We start from the raw sequence: 18,808 nt of genomic DNA on the forward strand, positions 1-18,808 counted from the left end.
ATAAAATAGTAATGATAGTTCCACATACTTGTGGCACTGCCATTTGAGTCATATTGGTATAGAACGCATGAAGAAGCTCCATGTAGATGGATCTTTGGACTCAGTCGTTTTTGAAAAGATTGAGACATGCGAACCATGTCTATTGGTATATATGCATGAAGAAACTCCATGCAGATGGATCGTTTGGACTCACTTGATTTTGAATCACCTGAGACATGCAAATCATACCACATGGGCAAGATGACTGAAAGTCCTCGTTTTCAGTAAGATGGAACAAGAGAGCAACTTATTGGAAGTCACACATTTTGATGTATGCAGTCCAATGAGTGCTGAGGCATGCAGTGGATATCGTTATGTTCTTACTTCACAGATGATTTGAGTAGATGCTGAGTGTATTTACTTGATAAAACACAAGTCTGAATTATTGAAAGGTTCAAGTAATTTCAGAGTGAAGTTGAAGATCGTCGTGACAAGAGGATAAAATGTCTGTGATATGATCATAGAGATGAGTATCTAAGTTACGAGTTTGGCACACAATTGAGACATTGTGGAAAGTGTTTCACAATTAATACCGGGGAACACCATAGTATGATGGTGTGTCCGGACATCATAGCAGCACCCTATTGGATATGGTGCATACCATGATGTTTCTTATCGAATTACCACTATCGTTTATGGGTTAGGCATTAGAGACAACCGCATTCACTTTAAAAGGGGCACCACGCAATTCCGTTGAGACGACACCGTTTAGAGAAACCTAAGTTGTCGTTTCTTAAAAGTTTGGGGCTGCGATGCTTATGTGAAAAAGTTTCAGGCTGATAAGCTCGAACCCAAAGCGGATAAATGCATCTTCATAGAAAACCCAAAACAGTTGTGTATACCTCCTATTTCAGATCTGGAAGCAAAAGTAATTGCTTCTAGAAACGAGTCCTTTCTCGAGGAAAAGTTTCTCTCGAAAGAACTGAGTGGGAGGATGGTGGAGACTTGATAAGGTTATTGAACCGTCACTTCAACTAGTGTGTAGCAGGGCACAGGAAGTTGTTCCTGTGGCACCTACACCAATTGAAGTGGAAGCTTATGATAGTGATCATGAAACTTCGGATCAAGTCACTACCAAACCTCGTAGGACGACGAGGATGCGTGCTACTTCAGAGTGGTACGTGATCCTATCTGAGATATCATGTTGTTGGACAATACTGAACCTACGAGCTATGGAGAAGCGATGGTGGGCCCATATTCCGACTAATGGTTAGAAGCCATGAAATCCGAGATAAATGGAACTTTGAGAAGAAGACGGACGTGGACGGTAATGTTACCGTCTATGAAGCTCAACTTGTGGCAAAGAGTATTTCCACAAGTTCAAGGAGTTGACTACGATGAGATTTGCTCATCCGTAGCGATGCTTAAGTCCGTCGGAATCATGTTAGCATTAGCTGCATTTATGAAATCTGGCAGATGGATGTCAAAACAAGTTTCCTTACCAGTTTTCGTAAGGAAAGGTTGTATGTGATACAATCAGAAAGGTTTTGTCGATCCTAAGGATGCTAAAAGGTATGCTAGCTCCAGCGATCCTTCCATGGACTAGAGCAAGCATCTCGGAGTCAGAATATACGCTTTGATGGAGTGATCAAAGTTTTTGGGTTTATACAAAGTTTGTTAGAAACTTGTATTTACAATAAAGTGAGTGGGAGCGCTACAACATTTCTGATAAGTATATGTGAATGACATATTGTTGATCCGAAATGATGTAAAATTTCTGGAAAGCATAAAGGGTTGTTTGAAAGGAGTTTTTCAATGGAAGACCTGGATAAAGCTGCTTACGTATTGGGCATCAAGATCTATAGAGATAGATCAAGACGCCTGATGATACTTTCAAAGAACGCACACCTTGACATGATTTTGAAAGAGTTCAAAATAGATCAGCAAAGAAGGAGTTCTTGGCTGTGTTACATGGTGTGAGTATTGAGTAAGACTCAAGACCTGACCACAGCAGAAGAGAGAGAAAGGACGAAGGTCGTCCCCTATGCTTCAGACATAGGCTCTACAGTATGCTATGCTGTGTACCGCACATGGAGTGTGCCTTGCCATGAGTTGGTCAAGGGGTACAATAGTGATCCGGGAATGGATCACATGACAGCGGTCGAACTTATCCTTAGTATCTAGTGGACTAAGGAATTTTCTCGATTATGGAGGTGAAAAGGAGTTCGTCGTAAAGGGTTACGTCGATGCGAACTTTGACACTAATCCGGATGACTCTGAGTAGTAAACCGGATTCGTATAGTAGAGCAATTATTTGAAATGGCTCCAAATAGCGCGTGGTAGCATCCACAAGATGACATAGATATTCGTAAAGCACACACGAATCTGAAAGGTTCAGACCCGTTGACTAATAACCTCTCTCACAAGCATAACATGATCAAACCAGAACTCATTGAGTGTTAATCACATAGAGATGTGAACTAGATTGTTGACTCTAGTAAACTCTTTGGATGTTGGTCACATGGTGATGTGACCTATGAGTGTTAATCACATGGTGATGTGGACTAGATTATTGACTCTAGTGCAAGTGGGAGACTGTTGGAAATATGCCCTAGAGGCAATAATAAATAGGTTATTATTATATTTCGTTGTTCATGATAATCGTTTATTATCCATGCTAGAATTGTATTGATAGGAAACTCAGATACATGTGTGGATAAATAGACAACACCATGTCCCTAGTAAGCCTCTAGGAGACTAGCTCGTTCATCAATAGATGGTTACGGTTTCCTGACCATGGACATTGGATGTCGTTGATAACGGGATCACATCATTAGGAGAATGATGTGATGGACAAGACCCAATCCTAAGCCTAGCACAAGATCGTGTAGTTCGTTTGCTAAGAGCTTTTCTAATGTCAAATATCATTTCCTTAGACCATGAGATTGTGCAACTCCCGGATACCGTAGGAATGCTTTAGGTGTACCAAACGTCACAACGTAACTGGGTGGCTATAAAGGTGCACTACAGGTATCTCCGAAAGTGTCTGTTGGGTTGGCACGAATCGAGACTGGGATTTGTCACTCCGTGTAAACGGAGAGGTATCTCTGGGCCCACTCGGTAGGACATCATCATAATGTGCACAATGTGACCAAGGAGTTGATCACGGGATGATGTGAGTTACGGAACGAGTAAAGAGACTTGCCGGTAACGAGATTGAACAAGGTATAGGGATACCGACGATCGAATCTCGGGCAAGTAACATACCGATAGACAAAGGGAATTGTATACGGGATTGATTGAGTCCTCGACATCGTGGTTCATCTGATGAGATCATCGAGGAGCATGTGGGAGCCAACATGGGTATCCAGATCCCGCTGTTGGTTATTGACCGGAGAGTCGTCTCGGTCATGTCTGCCTGTCTCCCGAACCCGTAGGGTCTACACACTTAAGGTTCGGTGACGCTAGGGTTATAGAGATATTAGTATGCGGTAACCCGAAAGTTGTTCGGAGTCCCGGATGAGATCCCGGACGTCACGAGGAGTTCCGGAATGGTCCGGAGGTAAAGATTTATATATGGGAAGTCTTATTTTGGTCGCCGGAAAAGTTTCGCACTTTATCGGTATTGTACCGGGAGTGCCGAAAGGGGTCCGGGGGTCCACCAAGGGGTCCACCAGCCCCGGGGGGGGGCACATGGGCTGTGGGGGGTGCGCCTTGGCCTATATGGGCCAAGGGAACCAGCCCCAAGAGGCCCATGCGCCAAGAGATAAGATAAACGGAGAGTCCTAAAGGGGGAAGGCACCTCCGAGGTGCCTTGGGGAGGAAGGACTCCTCCCTGGCCGCACCCTTCCTTGAAGGAAGGGCCAAGGCTGCGCCCCCCTTCTCCCTTGGCCCTATATATAGTGGGGTGGAGGGAGGGCAGCAGCAATCCAACCCCTGGCGCCTCCCTCTCCCTCCCGTGACACCTCTCCCTCCCGTTAGTGCTTGGCGAAGCCCTACCGGGATCGCCGCTACTTCCACCACCACGCCGTCGTGCTGCTGGATCTCCATCAACCTCTCCTCCCCCTTGCTGGATCAAGAAGGAGGAGACGTCGCTGCTCCGTACGTGTGTTGAACGCGGAGGTGCCGTCCGTTCGGCGCTAGGATCATCGGTGATTTGGATCACGACGAGTACGACTCCATCAACCCCGTTCTCTTGAACGCTTCCGCTTGCGATCTACAAGGGTATGTAGATGCACTCCTTCCCTCTCGTTGCTAGTAAACTCCACAGATTGATCTTGGTGATGCATAGAAAATTTTGAATTTCTGCTACGTTCCCCAACAATACCGAGTGGGCCCAGAGATACCTCTCCGTCATACGGAGTGACAAATCCCAGTCTCGATCCGAGCCAACCCAACAGACACTTTCAGAGATACCTGTAGTGCACCTTTATAGCCACCCAGTTATGTTATGACGTTTGGTACACCCAAAGCATTCCTACGGTATCCGGGAGTTGCACGATCTCATGGTCTAAGGAAATGATACTTGACATTAGAAAAGCTTCAGCAAAAGAACTACACGATCTAGTGCTATGCTTAGGATTGGGTCTTGTCCATCACATCATTCTCCTAATGATGTGATCCCGTTATCAATGACATCCAATGTCCATGGTCAGGAAACCATAAGCATCTATTGATCAACGAGCTAGTCAACTAGAGGCTTACTAGGGACATGTTGTGGTCTATGTATTCACACATGTATTACGGTTTCTAGTTAATACAATTATAGCATGAACAATAGAAAATTATCATGAACAAGGAAATACAATAATAACCATTTTATTATTGCCTCTAGGGCATATTTCCAACAACCCTAAAGAAACTATTGGGTACACCTTCTATCACAGATCCGAAGGCAAGATCTTTGTGCTAAGAATGGGTCCTTTCTAGAGGAGTTTCTCTCGAAAGAAGTGAGTGGGAGGAAAGTAGAACTTGATGAGGTAAATGTACCTTCTCTCGAATTGGAGAGTAGCACATCAGAGTAATCCGTTCCCATGATGCCTACACCAACTAGAGAGGAAGCTAATGATGATGATCATGAAACTTCAGATCAAGTTACTACTGGACCTCGTAGGTCAACCAAAGCACGATCCGCACCATGGTGGTACGGTAATCCTATTCTGGAAGTCATGTTACTAGACCATGGCGAACCTACGAACTTGAGCCCAGATTCTGATAGATGGCTTGAGGCCATGAAATCTGAGATAGGATCCATGTATAAGAACAAAGTGTGGACTTTGGAGGAATTGCCTGATGATCGGCAAGCCATAGAGAATAAATGGATCTTCAAGAAGAAGACCGACGTTGATGGTAATGTTACTGTCTACAAAGCTCGACTTGTCGCAAAAGGTTTTCGACAACTTCAAGGAGTTGACTACGATGAGACTTTCTCACCCGTAGCGATGCATAAGTCCGTTCGGATCATGTTAGCAATTGCCACATTTTATGATTATGAAATCTGGCAAATGGATGTCAAAACTACATTCCTTAATGGATATCTCAAAGACGAGTTGTATATGATGCAACCAGAAGGTTTTGTCGATCCTAAAGGTGCTAACAAAGTGTGCAAGCTCCAGCGATCCATCTATGGACTGGTGCAAGCATCTCGGAGTTGGAATATACGGTTTGATGAGGTGATCAAAGCATATGGTTTCATACAGACTTACAGTGAAGCCTGTATTTACAAGAAAGTGACTGGGAGCTCTGTAGCATTTCTGATGTTATATGTGGATGACATATTGTTGATTGGAAATGATATAGAATTTCTGGATAGCATAAAAGGATACTTGAATAAGAATTTTTTAATGAAAGACCTCATTGAAGCTACTTATGTATTGGGCATCAAGATCTATAGAGATAGATCGAGATGCTTAATAGGACTTTCACAAAGCACATACCTTGACAATTTTTTTGAAGAAGTTCAAAATGGATAAGTAAAAAAAAGGGTTCTTACATGTGTTGCAAGGTATGAATTTGAGTAAGACTCAAAGCCCGACCACGGCAGAAGATAGAGAGAGAATGAAAGTCATTCCCTATGCCTCCTGCATAGGTTCTATGAAGTATGCCATGCTGTGTACCAGACCTAGTGTGTACCTTGCCATGAGTTTGGCAAGGGGTACAATAGTGATCCAGGAGTGGATCACTGGACATCGGTCAAAATTATCCTTAGTTACCTAAGAGGACTAAGGAAATGTTTCTCGATTATGGAGGTGATAAAGAGTTCGTCGTAAAGGGTTACGTCGATGCAAGCTTTGACACTGATCCAGATGACTCTGAGTCTCAATCCGGATACGTATTGAAAGTGGGAGCAATTAGCTAGAGTAGCTCCATGCAGAGCATTGTATACATAGAAATTTGCAAATATACATACAGATCTGAATGTGACAGACCCGTTGACTAAACTTCTCTCACAAGCAAAACATGATCACACCTTAGTACTCTTTGGGTGTTAATCACATGGCGATGTGAACTAGATTATTGACTCCAGTAACCCCTTTGGGTGTTGGTCACATGGCGATGTGAACTATGGGTGTTAATCACATGACGATGTGAACTATTGGTGTTAAATCACATGGCGATGTGAACTAGATTATTGACTCTAGTGCAAGTGGGAGACTGAAGGAAATATGCCCTAGAGGCAATAATAAAGTTGTTGTTTTATATTTCCTTATTCATGATAAAGTTTTATTATTCATGCTAGAATTGTATTAATCGGAAACCTTGATACATGTGTGAATACATAAACAAACATAGTGTCCCTAGTAAGCCTCTACTAGACTAGCTCGTTGATCAAAGATGGTTAAGGTTTTCTAACCATGGACACGAGTTGTCATTTGATAACGGGATCACATCATTAGGAGAATGATGTGATGGACAAGACCCATTCGTTAGCTTAGCATAATGATCGTTCAGTTTTATTGCTATTGCTTTCTTCATGTCAAATACATATTCCTTCGACTATGAGATTATGCAACTCCCGGATACCGGAGGAATGCCTTGTGTGCTATCAAACGTCACAACATAGCTGGGTGATTATTAAGATGCCCTAGAGGTATCTCCAAAGGTGTCTGTTGAGTTGGCATAGATCAAGATTAGGATTTGTCACTCCGAGTATCGGAGAGGTATCTCTGGGCCCTCTCGGTAATACACATCATAAGCTTGCAAGCAAACGACTAAGGAGTTAGTCACGAGGTGATGTATTACAGAACGAGTAAAGAGACTTGCTGGTAATGAGATTGAACTAGGTATGAAGATACCAACGATCGAATCTCGGGCAAGAACATACCGATGGGCAAAGGGAATTACGTATGTTGTCATAACGGTTCGACCGATAAAGATCTTCGTAGAATATGTAGGATCCAATATGGGCATCCAGGTTCCACTATTGGTTATTGACCAGAGAGTTGTCTCGGTCATGCCTACATAGTTCTCGAACCCGTAGGGTCCGCACGCTTAACGTTCGATGTCGATTTGGTATTATATGAGTTATGTGTTTTTGTGACCGAATGTTGTTCGGAGTCCCGGATGAGATCAAGGACATGACGAGGAGCTCCGGAATGGTCTGGAGGTAAAGATTGATATATAGGACGATGCTATTTGGTCTCTGGAATGGTTTCGGAATGCACCAGAAAGTTATCGGAATACCAGAAGGGGTTCCGGAGGCATCGGGAGAGTATTGGGCCTTATTGGGCCATGTAGAGGGAACACACCAGCCCACATGGGTTGGTGCGCCCCCCCTATGGCAGCCACGCCCAATTAGATGGAAGGGGGAGGCGCCACCTCCTCCTACCATATCTCCGGAAGGGAGAAAGGAGATAGAAGGGACGCCTCCCCCCTTTCCTTCTCCCTTGTGCATTATATGGAAGGGGGCCGCACCACTAGGAACACCCTAGGGTGGCCGCCGGCCCTTGTTGGAGGCGCCCTAGGGCTGCCTCCTCCCCTCCCACACCTATATATATGTGGGGAGGGGTGCCACACAAGATATAGATTATTCCACGCCATGTGTTGGCACCCCTCCGCCTCTAGTTTACTCCTCCGCTCTAGATTGTCGCAGTGCTTAGGCAAAGCCATGCGGGATTGCTTCACCACCGTCGTCACCTCGCCGTTATGCTGACGGAACTCATCTACCATCTCGCCCCGCTTGCTGGATCAAGATGGCGAGGACGACACCGAGCTGAACGTGTGCAAAACGCGGAGGTGTCGTGCGTTCGGTACTTGATCGGGCGGATCGTGAAGGTGTATGACTACATCAGCCGCGTTGAATAAACGCTTCCGCTTACGGTCCTCGAGGGAACGTATACACACTCTCCCCCTCATTGCTATGCATCTCCATGGATAGATTATTGCATGTGCGTAGAATTTTTTTGTTTTCCATGCAACGATTCCCAACATCTGGCTATGCTCCATCTTCATCACACAAAGTATTTCAACATGCACAACCCCGATGACAAGCCAATCAATTGTTTCATACTTTTGATGTTCTCAAACTCTTTCAACTTTCACGCAATACATGAGCATGGGCCATGGATATAGCACTATAGGTGGAATAGAATATGGTGGTTGTGGAGAAAACAAAAAGGAAGGAGAAAGTCTCACATCAACTAGGCAAATTAATGGGCTATGGAGATACCCATTAATTGATATCGATGCAAGTGAGTAGGGATTGCCATGCAACGGACGCAATAGAGCTATAAGTGTATGAAAGCTCAAAAAAGAAACTAAGTGGGTGTGCATCCAACTTGCTTGCTCACGAAGACCTAGGGCAATTTGAGGAAGCCCATCATTGCAATATACAAGCCAAAGTTCTATACAATGAAAAATTCCCGCTAGTATATGAAAGTGACAAAATAGGAGACTCTCTATCATGAACATCATGGTGCTACTTTGAAGCACAAGTGTGGGAAAAGGATAGTAACATTGTCCCTTCTCTCTTTTCTCTCATTTTTTTCTTTTTTTCCTTTTTTATTTTATTTTATTTTTCGTCCGAAGCCTCATCCCGACTTGTGGGGGAATCATAGCCTCCATCATCCTGTCCTCACATGGGACAATGCTCTAATAATGACGCTCATCCGACTTTTATTTACTTACAACTCAAGAATTACAACTCGATTCTAGAACAAAATACGACTCTAGATGAATGCCTCTGGCGGTGTACCAGGATGTGCTATGATCAAGAGTGACATGTATAAAAATTATGAACGGTGGCTTTGCCACAAATACTATGCCAACTACATGATCATGCAAAGCAATATGACAATGATGGTGCGTGTCATAATAAACGGAACGGCGGAAGTTGCATGACAATATATCTCGGAATGGCTATGGAAATGCCATAATAGGTAGGTATGGTGGCTGTTTTGAGGAAGGGTATATGGTGGGTTTAATGCACTAGCGAAAGTTGCGCGGTACTAGAGAGGCTAGCAGTGGTGGAAGGGTGAGAGTGCGTATAATCCATGGACTCAACATTAGTCATAAAAAACTCACATACTTATTGCAAAAATATATTAGCCATCAAAACAAAGTACTACACGCATGCTCCTAGGGGGATAGATTGGTAGGAAAATACCACCGCTCGTCCCCGACTGCCACTCATAAGGAAGACAATCAAAAAATAAATCATGCTCCGGCTTCATCACATAACGGTTCACCATATGTGCATGCTACGAGAATCACAAACTTTAACACAAGTATTTCTACCAATCCACAATTACTCACTAGCATGACTCTAATATCACCATCTTTATATCTCAAAACAAATGCAAGGAATCAAACTTCTCATCTATTCAATGCTCTTTATATGAAAGTTTTTATTACATCCTGATAACCCACAAGTATAGGGGATCAATTGTAGCCTCTTTCGATAAGTAAGAGTGTCGAACCCAACGAGGAGCTAAAGGTAGAACAAATATTCCCTCAAGTTCTATCGACCACCGATACAACTCTACGCACGCTTGACATTCGCTTTACCTAGAACAAGTATGAAACTAGAAGTACTTTGTAGGTGTTGTGGGATAGGTTTGCAAGAATATAAAGAGCACGTAAATAAAAACTAGGGGCTGTTTAGATAAAGAAGCAATAAAGTTAGTATAGCGAGTGTGGAAAAGTGGTGGTAGGAGTTGCGAAATTGTCCCTAAGCAATTGACTACTTTACTAGACCGATAGCAAGTTTTATGTGGGAGAGGCCACTGCTAGCATGTCATCCCTGACTTGGAATTCTATGCACTTATGATTGGAACTATTAGCAAGCATCCGCAACTACTAACGTTCATTAAGGTAAAACCCAACCATAGCATTAAGATATATTGGTCCCCCTTCAATCCCGTATGCATCAATTTCTATGCTAGGTTGAAGCTTCTATCACTCTTGCCCTCCAATACATAGTCCTATCAACATACAACTAACCCTATGGTGTGATCCACGTGCGCGCTCATATGATGGGCACCAAAGGACAGCAACATAACCACAAGCAAGTTAAACCAATCATAGCAATTCACCAATTACCGATAGGACAACGAAAATCTACTCAGACATCATAGGATGGCAACACATCATTGGATAATAATATGAAGCATAAAGCACCATGTTCAAGTAGAGGGTACAACATGTTGCGGGAGAGTGGACCGCTATAGATAGATGGGGGAAGGTGATGGAGATGTTGGTGAAGATGATGGAGGTGTTGGTGTAGATCGCGGTGACGATGATGGCCCCGGCGGCACTCCGGTGCCACCGGAAGCGAGGGGGAGAGAGCCCCCCTTCTTCTTCCTTGACCTTCTCCCTAGATGGGAGAAGGGTTTCCCCTCTGTTCCTTGGTCTCCATGGCATGGGAGGGGCGAGAGCCCCTCCGAGATTGGATCTGTCTCTCTCTGTTTCTGCGTTCTGGATTCTGCCCTTTCACTGTTTCTTTTATAACCGGAGATCCATAACTCCGATTGGATTGAAATTTGAACATGATTTTTATCCGGATATTAGCTTTCTTGCGGTGAAAGAAGGGCAACAACCGCCTTACGGGGTGTCCACGAGGGTCAGGGGCGCGCCTGCCCCCCTGGGGCACGCCCCTGCCTCGTGCCCCCCTCAGGCATCGTCTCGCGATGATTCCACTTCCCAAAGATCAAATATATTCCAAAAAAAAATCTCCATCAGTTTTTATTCCGTTTGGACTCCGTTTGATATGGATTTTCTGCGAAAAAAAACATGCAACAAATAGGAACTGGCACTAGGCACTAGATCAATATGTTAGTTCCAAAAATAGTATAAAAAGTTGCCAAAATTATGTAAAAGTTGTAGAATATTGGCATGGAACAATCAAAAATTATAGATACGACGGAGACGTATCAGCATCCCCAAGTTTAATTGCTGCTCATCCTCGAGTAGGTAAATGATAAAAAGATAATTTTTTATGTGGAATGCTACCTAGCATAATCTTGATCATGTAATCTAATCATGGCATGAATATTAAGACACGGGTGATTCAAAGCAATAGTCTATCATTTGACATTAAGACAATAATACTTCAAGCATACTAATAAAGCAATCATGTCTTTTCAAAATAACATGGCCAAAGAAAGTTATCCCTACAAAATCATATAGTCTGGCTATGCTCCATCTTCACCACAGAAATCATTCAAATCATGCACAACCCCGATGACAAGCCAAGCAATTGTTTCATACTTTTGACGTTCTCAAACCTTTTCAACTTTCACGCAATACATGAGCGTGAGCCATGGACATAACACTATAGGTGGAATAGAATATGATGATGGAGGTTGTGTGGAGAAGGCACAAAGGAGAAAGTCTCACATCGACGCGGCTAATCAACGGGCTATGGAGATACCCATCAATTGATGTCAATGTGAGGAGTAGGGATTGCCATGCAACGGATGCACTAAGAGCTATAAGTGTATGAAAGCTCAAACTGGAAACTAAGTGGGTGTGCATCCAACTTGCTTGCTCATGAAGACCTCGGGCATTTGAGGAAGCCCATCATCGGAATATACAAGCCAAGTTCTATAATGAAATTCCCACTAGTATATGAAAGTGATAACTCAAGAGACTCTCTATATGAAGAACATGGTGCTACTCTGAAGCACAAGTGTGGTAAAAGGATAGTAACATTGCCCCCTCTCTCTTTTTCTCTCATTTTTTGTTTTTTTTGTTTATTTGGTGGGCTTCTTTGGCCTCTTTTTTTATTTGGGCTTCTTTGGCCTCTTTTATTTTTTTATCCGGAGTCTCATCCCGACTTGTGGGTGAATCATAGTCTCCATCATCCTTTCCTCAATGGGGTAATGCTCTAATAATGATGATCATCACACTTTTATTTACTTACAACTCAATATTACAACTCGATGCTAGAACAAAGATATGACTCTATATGAATGCCTCCGGCGGTGTACCGGGATGTGCAATGATCTAGCGTAGCAATGACATCAAAAAACGGACAAGCCATGAAAACATCATGCTAGCTATCTTATGATCATGCAAAGCAATATGACAATAAATGCTCAAGTCATGTATATGATGATGATTTGCATGGCAATATATCTCGGAATGGCTATGGAAATGCCATAATAGGTAGGTATGGTGGCTGTTTTGAGGAAGATATAAGGAGGCTTATGTGTGATAGAGCGTATCGTATCACGGGGTTTGGATGCACCGGCGAAGTTTGCACCAACTCTCAAGGTGAGAAAGGGCAATGCACGGTACCGAAGAGGCTAGCAATGATGGAATGGTGAAAGTGCGTATAATCCATGGACTCAACATTAGTCATAAAGAACTCACATACTTATTGCAAAAATCTATTAGTCATCGAAACAAAGTACTACGCGCATGCTCCTAGGGGGATAGATTGGTAGGAAAAAACCATCGTTCGTCCCCGACCGCCACTCATAAGGAAGACAAACAATAAATACCTCATGCTCCAACTTCGTTACATAACGGTTCACCATACGTGCATGCTACGGGAATCACAAACTTCAACACAAGTATTTCTACAATCCACAACTACCCACTAGCATGACTCTAATATCACCATCTTTATATCGCAAAACTATTGCAAGGAATCAAACATATCATATTCAATGATCTACAAGTTTTATGTAGGATTTTATGACTAACCATGTGAATGACCAGTTCCTGTCATTTCTCTAAATAGATATAAGTGAAGCAAGAGAGTTTAATTCTTTCTACAAAAAATATGCCCACGCTCTAACAAATATAAGTGAAGCAAAAGAGCATTCTACAAATGGCGGTTTTCTATGTGAAAAGAAACACGCAATCCAAACTTCAAATGATATAAGTGAAGCACATGAAGCATTCTATAAAGACATACTCAAAAGATATAAGTGAAGTGCAAAGAGTATTTTAACATATAAGGATCCTGGGCAACTTGGCACCAGGGAGCTCCCTCGATTTGGAGCTTCGTTGGCTGTTCGATGCAGCTATTTTCGGTCAACTGTGTAGTCTGAGCCGTTGGATCTAGGTTGTGCCAGATTTCACCACCCGTCAAATTTTGAACGTCCATGACTGGTGGGCTCGATTGGTCTTCTTATTGGCTGGGTGCGCAAGACTTGCATGGGTGCGAGCGAGCCTCTCCTTGGGCGCCGCGCGTCGTGCGCGCGGGCAGTTTGGGATTGAAAATAGAAGAGACAGATGTACTGACACGCATACACCGCACGCAAACACGCCCGCCCGTGCATTGTGACAGGTGGGTCGCGTTGACTGATAGTCCCACGGGTCAGCCAATGGGTGTGTTTTCGTTCGCGACCGCTGTCTGGGGTTGTACAAAGGAGAGAGAAGATGGACTCACGCGCACGCACCTGCCCAGCGCATACACACCCGCCCGCGCACTATGCCGGGTAGGCCGTGTTGGCTACAGGCCCCACACGTCAGCGTCTAGGGTTGAGAGAGAGAGAGGAGATGGCATGGGCGGCTTCTCCTTTTCTTCCGCGCCTTCTGCGCCGCCGAGGACGTGCGCGCAGAAAGGAAGAACCCATCCCCAGCCGTGCGACCCATCCCGCAAGAACCACACAGCCGCCGCGCTCCTCCTCCCGTCCTTCCCCACCTTGCCTGGCTTCGCCTCCTCCGCCCGCATCCTCCTCTCTCTCTTCTGTGCCACCGGTCTCCTCCCTCGTTGCTGGACTCCGCCCTGCTCTGCCTCCTTTGCCAGCCTCTTCCTCCTTGCCGTCGACGTCAGCGGTGTGAACGGCAGCAGCGGCTAGATGCGATGAGTTGACCGAGCTGGTTCCACGCGGAGGAACACACCCCGTCCACGCCATCATCTGCGGCACTACTCTGCTGCCTCGGTTCGTCCAGTCAAGGTTCTGGTTCCTTGCCCGCTCTATTATGTTCCTCACGGTATTTAGCCTTGCTGCCTTGGGTTTGTTCATGTGCAGGTTTATGCTCTCTCATCCGCAATCCCCTTTCCACGAGTTTTTGCCTTCAACGCTGAGGTTAAATGGCTCTTCCCGTACTTGTCTGTAAGCTATTTGATGAAATGCCTGGGTGGTAATGAGTACTTTTTCTTCAGTTTTTCTTCTTTCTGCCGAGTGTTAGTCCTCTTGTTGATCTTGCCTGTTTTCGTCCTCGGTCTTGCATTTGAAGCTTAGGTGAATGGCCTCTATACTAAATAAGACGGTTATTTCTATGAGTTCTTTTGCTGGTAGAAGAATCTGTAGGGAAGAAAGAAAGAAAATTTATGTGAATGCCAAGTTTGGATTTGCAGGTGCAGCGAGCAAATGGAGCATGGAAATACATACTATAGCAACCATATACATCAGCTTGCTTTTAGATTTTGAATTACTTCATAGTTACCGAATAATCAAACAGTAAAACATGCAAGAAAGTCTTTTGTTTGTTTTGAACTTTTGATCCTACATGAGCCCCTGCAGCCCTACTGCTCCTGAGCCCAAATCCCATGATGATGCCCCCACCTCCTCGTCGTTGAATTAAGGAGTCTGGTTGTTAAAAAAATTAGTTTTCTTAATCAGTATATATGGCCTCTCTGCACATTTCCTTTCTTCGTATTTAAGAGGCCCTCAAGCTTTGTTAGTTTTCTGATAGTATGCAATTTTAATTTGATTGTCCCGACAACAGTGGGTGTCGATGGAATTGCCTATTATTGACTGTCAATCTGACTGACATCTGTCACCATCTATCATATTTTAAGCTCAATGAATGAATGATTCGTGACATGTTTTTCTCCTTCATTTTCATGTGGAAGTATTTGATATATCCTGGGTATGGATGATTTATTCACAGAATGTCCCAGAATTTGTAAATCTCAGTGTACAAGAATCAACACGGATACTGAAACATTGATTTTTGCTGAAGGTAATTTTTTCCAGTTCCCAAGCATTTTCCTCATGTTTGCTTCTAAAACGTTACTTAGCAAGGCTTATATGATTCATGGAGTTCACTTAGGAAGGATAATATTATCAGTTTAACTTTTGTAAAGGAGACAAGCAGTGCACTCACCCTACATTAAAATAATGGGACATGTCATAATTTTGACAATGGCTTCATATAGGAAATATAAGATACGCATAGAGAAGAGCCATATTGGGCATTCTTTTCTTTTAGTTTTTGGAATCCTTGGCAGAGGGTGTTATATATTTTCCTTAATTTTTACCACTTGCTTATTATTCAACGACATAGATTTAAATGTAGTAACATGTGTTTATGCTTTACAGTCTGGCGTCGAATAGTACCCTTGATAAAGCTACACGGTGGATGCTATTCATCACGTAAGGTGAGCTTCTCTGACTTGGTTTAACCTATTCAAGAACATCATATGTGTATTCACACAAAACACCCTGCCAAGGTAAGGGTAAAATTGGTTACAACAAAACAGAAATTCCATAAAAGCAAGTTGTTAAAGATAAACATGAGATCTGAAATAAATAAGATGGCTAACTCCTTCGCAAGTAAAAACCGAGAAATATATAGATATATGCACATGTATTGGAACTGCTACATTCAAGCTGATTCCAAGAACCATGGTTATATGGCTGTGCATCAGGTTGCAATGGACTTCTTCTCAAACCTTCATACGTCTTAACAGAGGAACATATTCAACTGTAAAACTGGTTGAATTGAAAAGACTATTCTGGAACACTTAAAAGATATATAATAAAACTGATCTGACACTAAATTGATCTTGTTGGTATCTTGCAGCAGAACAGGCTCGAGAGGTTGATAACCCATGGTACCGACTGTGTAGGCATGAAAACGGACGGCGTCCGCATGTCCGTGAAGCAAAAATTGGCATAGAAGTTGTGAGCTGTTGTCTTTTCTTCTTTCGTTCTGCTCTGTGCATTTGTTGTGAAAAATGGTTTTAGGTTACTCTTGTGCTTCCTCACATAAAAACCGTGAGTGTGCTTTCTAAATTTGCGGTTGTTTGTTCCTGGTCTTAGGCTTGGTGCTTTTCAGTGTGCTGCTTCATAGGCCTTCTTGCTTTGCTTTTTTGTGTGTGTGATTTGCAGGACAGAGGAGGTTGTGGAGGACGTGCACTTCAGATTAGTCTAAGAAGTCAGAACCGACATGCTGACATTCACTTTCAGACCAGTTCTCCATTTTGTTAAGCTAAGCTTTTAGCTGAATGTGGAAGAAGTGTATTGTGGGTAGGTGTTTTGATTGGTAAATACTATTGTCATGCTGAATTTAGAAGCTTATGCCAGTTCTTATGTGAGAATACTATTGCATGTTGAATGACATGTCAATAGAAATGTATGTATGCAATTTTGTACAAGAAACGCTAATATCTTGGTAGTATATATAATGATTTAGAAGCTTGGTTGATTGGAATATATGATGATTTTAATCCTGTATAGCTGGATCCAGAAAACGTATACAAGCATGGTTTCTCGATTTCTCGTGTATTCAGTTTAGCTGCCACTGGTTCTTCCCTTTGCTGTATTATTTCTGCATATATCCTTTACAAATTTGACAAGGGGCTCAGAAACTTTTGGGGATAATGGAATTAAGTGAATATGAGGTCATATGAGCTAAACTGAATAGAAATGAGACCATAACAATTGCCTGAATAGAAAAAAATATAGTTACGATCCTTGCAGCTGGTTGTTCACGGTTCAGAGAACCACCGGCATGTTATAATCGTGCTAATGCCATTGGTTTTAGGCTTATGATGTCCACCCATGCATGCCATCAAATCTGCCCAAACTAAAAAAAACATGCACTGAAGTATGGATACTTATATGTAATACCTGGACAATGACCAGTCTAGGTAAGAAACTAAGAGGCATGATTCCAGTACTACCATTAACTCTAAATGTGATTTTGGCAAACTAAAACTAGCCCATGTCTTCAGCTCATGGTTCTTATGTTTTTGTATTTTTCAAAGGACTGAATAGAAGCTACCATGAGGAGCCAGATAGATGATATGATCTTCAACAGTGATGGACGCTGAAGCGAAGATTCCAATGATCTGTAAGATCGTCAATTACTACATCTGTTTGTCTGCTATGGCTGATGCACACTTCCAGCCGCAAATATCATATCGATGCTATGTTTCATATATGTGTAATAATGGTGAAAACGCCCCGGTTCCTCTACTACTGATAAGTAGTTTGCCTTGGATAAGCTGCCAGGCAGGTGATTTTGTAACACACGCCAGAAATACGTGTTTCTTTTTTTAAAGTCCTACCATAGTTTAAATAGGACTCTACACCTAAGTGGTTGCTAAAACCTATTTTTAACGAAAAAGACAAACCTTTTCAAAACACTCATTGTATAGATTTTAGAAGACAATTATATTTTTTTTCATACCAAGGCATCTTTTTTTACTTAGACTCTATACTATTAAGTTAACCCATGTATATTCATATCATTATACACAACATTCCACCGTGTTTCCTATTAAAGAGGATTAAACCATGGAATTTGTTTTCATCGCGAACATGGCTTTAGCGTGCCTCTGCGCCATTTGGCGCAACAGGTCCACTAGTTCTATAAATCAACCATGGACCATCTCATACCAGCATGGTGCATAAAATAAAAGTGAAAACTAAATGCAAAAGACGCTCCAAGTTTTGCACATATCGCATGAACGAAACGAATTCGAAAACATACCGATACTTGTTGAAGAAAGATGGGATGCCTTCCGGGGCATCCCCAGGCTTAGACGCTTGAGTCTTCTTGAATATTTACTTGGGGTTCCTTGGGCATCCCTAAGCTTGAACTCTTGCCTCTCCTCCTTCTCCTCACATCGAGACCTCCTCGATCTTCGAACACTTCATCCACACAAAACTCAACAGAAAACTCGGTAAGATCCGTTAGTATAATAAAGCAAATCACTACTCTAAGTACTGTTGCAAACCAATTCATATTTTGTTTTTGCATTGTAGCTACTGTAATATAAATTTTCCATGGCTTAATCCACTGATAGAAATCGATAGTTTCATCAAAACAAGCAAACTATGCATCAAAAACAGAATCTGTCTTAAACAGGATAGTCTGTAATAATCTGAACATTCACCATACCTCTGGTGCTCAAAAAATTCTTCCGAAATTAGTAAAAATAAACAATTTGCATAGAAAGACAGTGCAAAAAGTTTCAGAACCATTTGACGTTCCAGTAAAAAATGTAAAATCGCGCACTACAGCCAAAGTTTCTGTCCTCCACCGCACAAACCAACAAGTAGTCTAAAACATCCTAAAGGCAAACCTCGGCACAATATTTTTATTTTTAAAATTTATAAAAGCACACAACAGAAATAAATGACTCTCTAAAACTTCTGGTTGTCTCCGTGGCAGCGCTTTCTTTAAAGCCATTAAGCTA

General features: G+C 42.7%; 1 long non-coding RNA gene across 5 annotated transcripts; it reads left to right on the forward strand.

The window, feature by feature from the left end:
• Positions 1-14,031: 14,031 nt before the first annotated feature.
• LOC109786387 (uncharacterized) lies at positions 14,032-17,623 on the forward strand. Of its 5 annotated transcripts, none has more exons than XR_012189199.1 (7): positions 14,032-14,315; positions 14,406-14,462; positions 15,233-15,342; positions 15,702-15,760; positions 16,186-16,379; positions 16,494-16,631; positions 17,372-17,623. It is a non-coding gene; the product is annotated as an uncharacterized lncRNA (long non-coding RNA). The 5 variants fall into 5 exon arrangements; XR_012189201.1 differs by having other exon boundaries at positions 15,271-15,342; XR_012189200.1 differs by having other exon boundaries at positions 14,310-14,330.
• The last annotated feature ends 1,185 nt before the right edge of the window (positions 17,624-18,808 follow it).

Source organism: Aegilops tauschii, chromosome 7 (genome assembly GCF_002575655.3).
Source record: "Aegilops tauschii subsp. strangulata cultivar AL8/78 chromosome 7, Aet v6.0, whole genome shotgun sequence".
NCBI lineage: Eukaryota > Viridiplantae > Streptophyta > Magnoliopsida > Poales > Poaceae > Aegilops > Aegilops tauschii.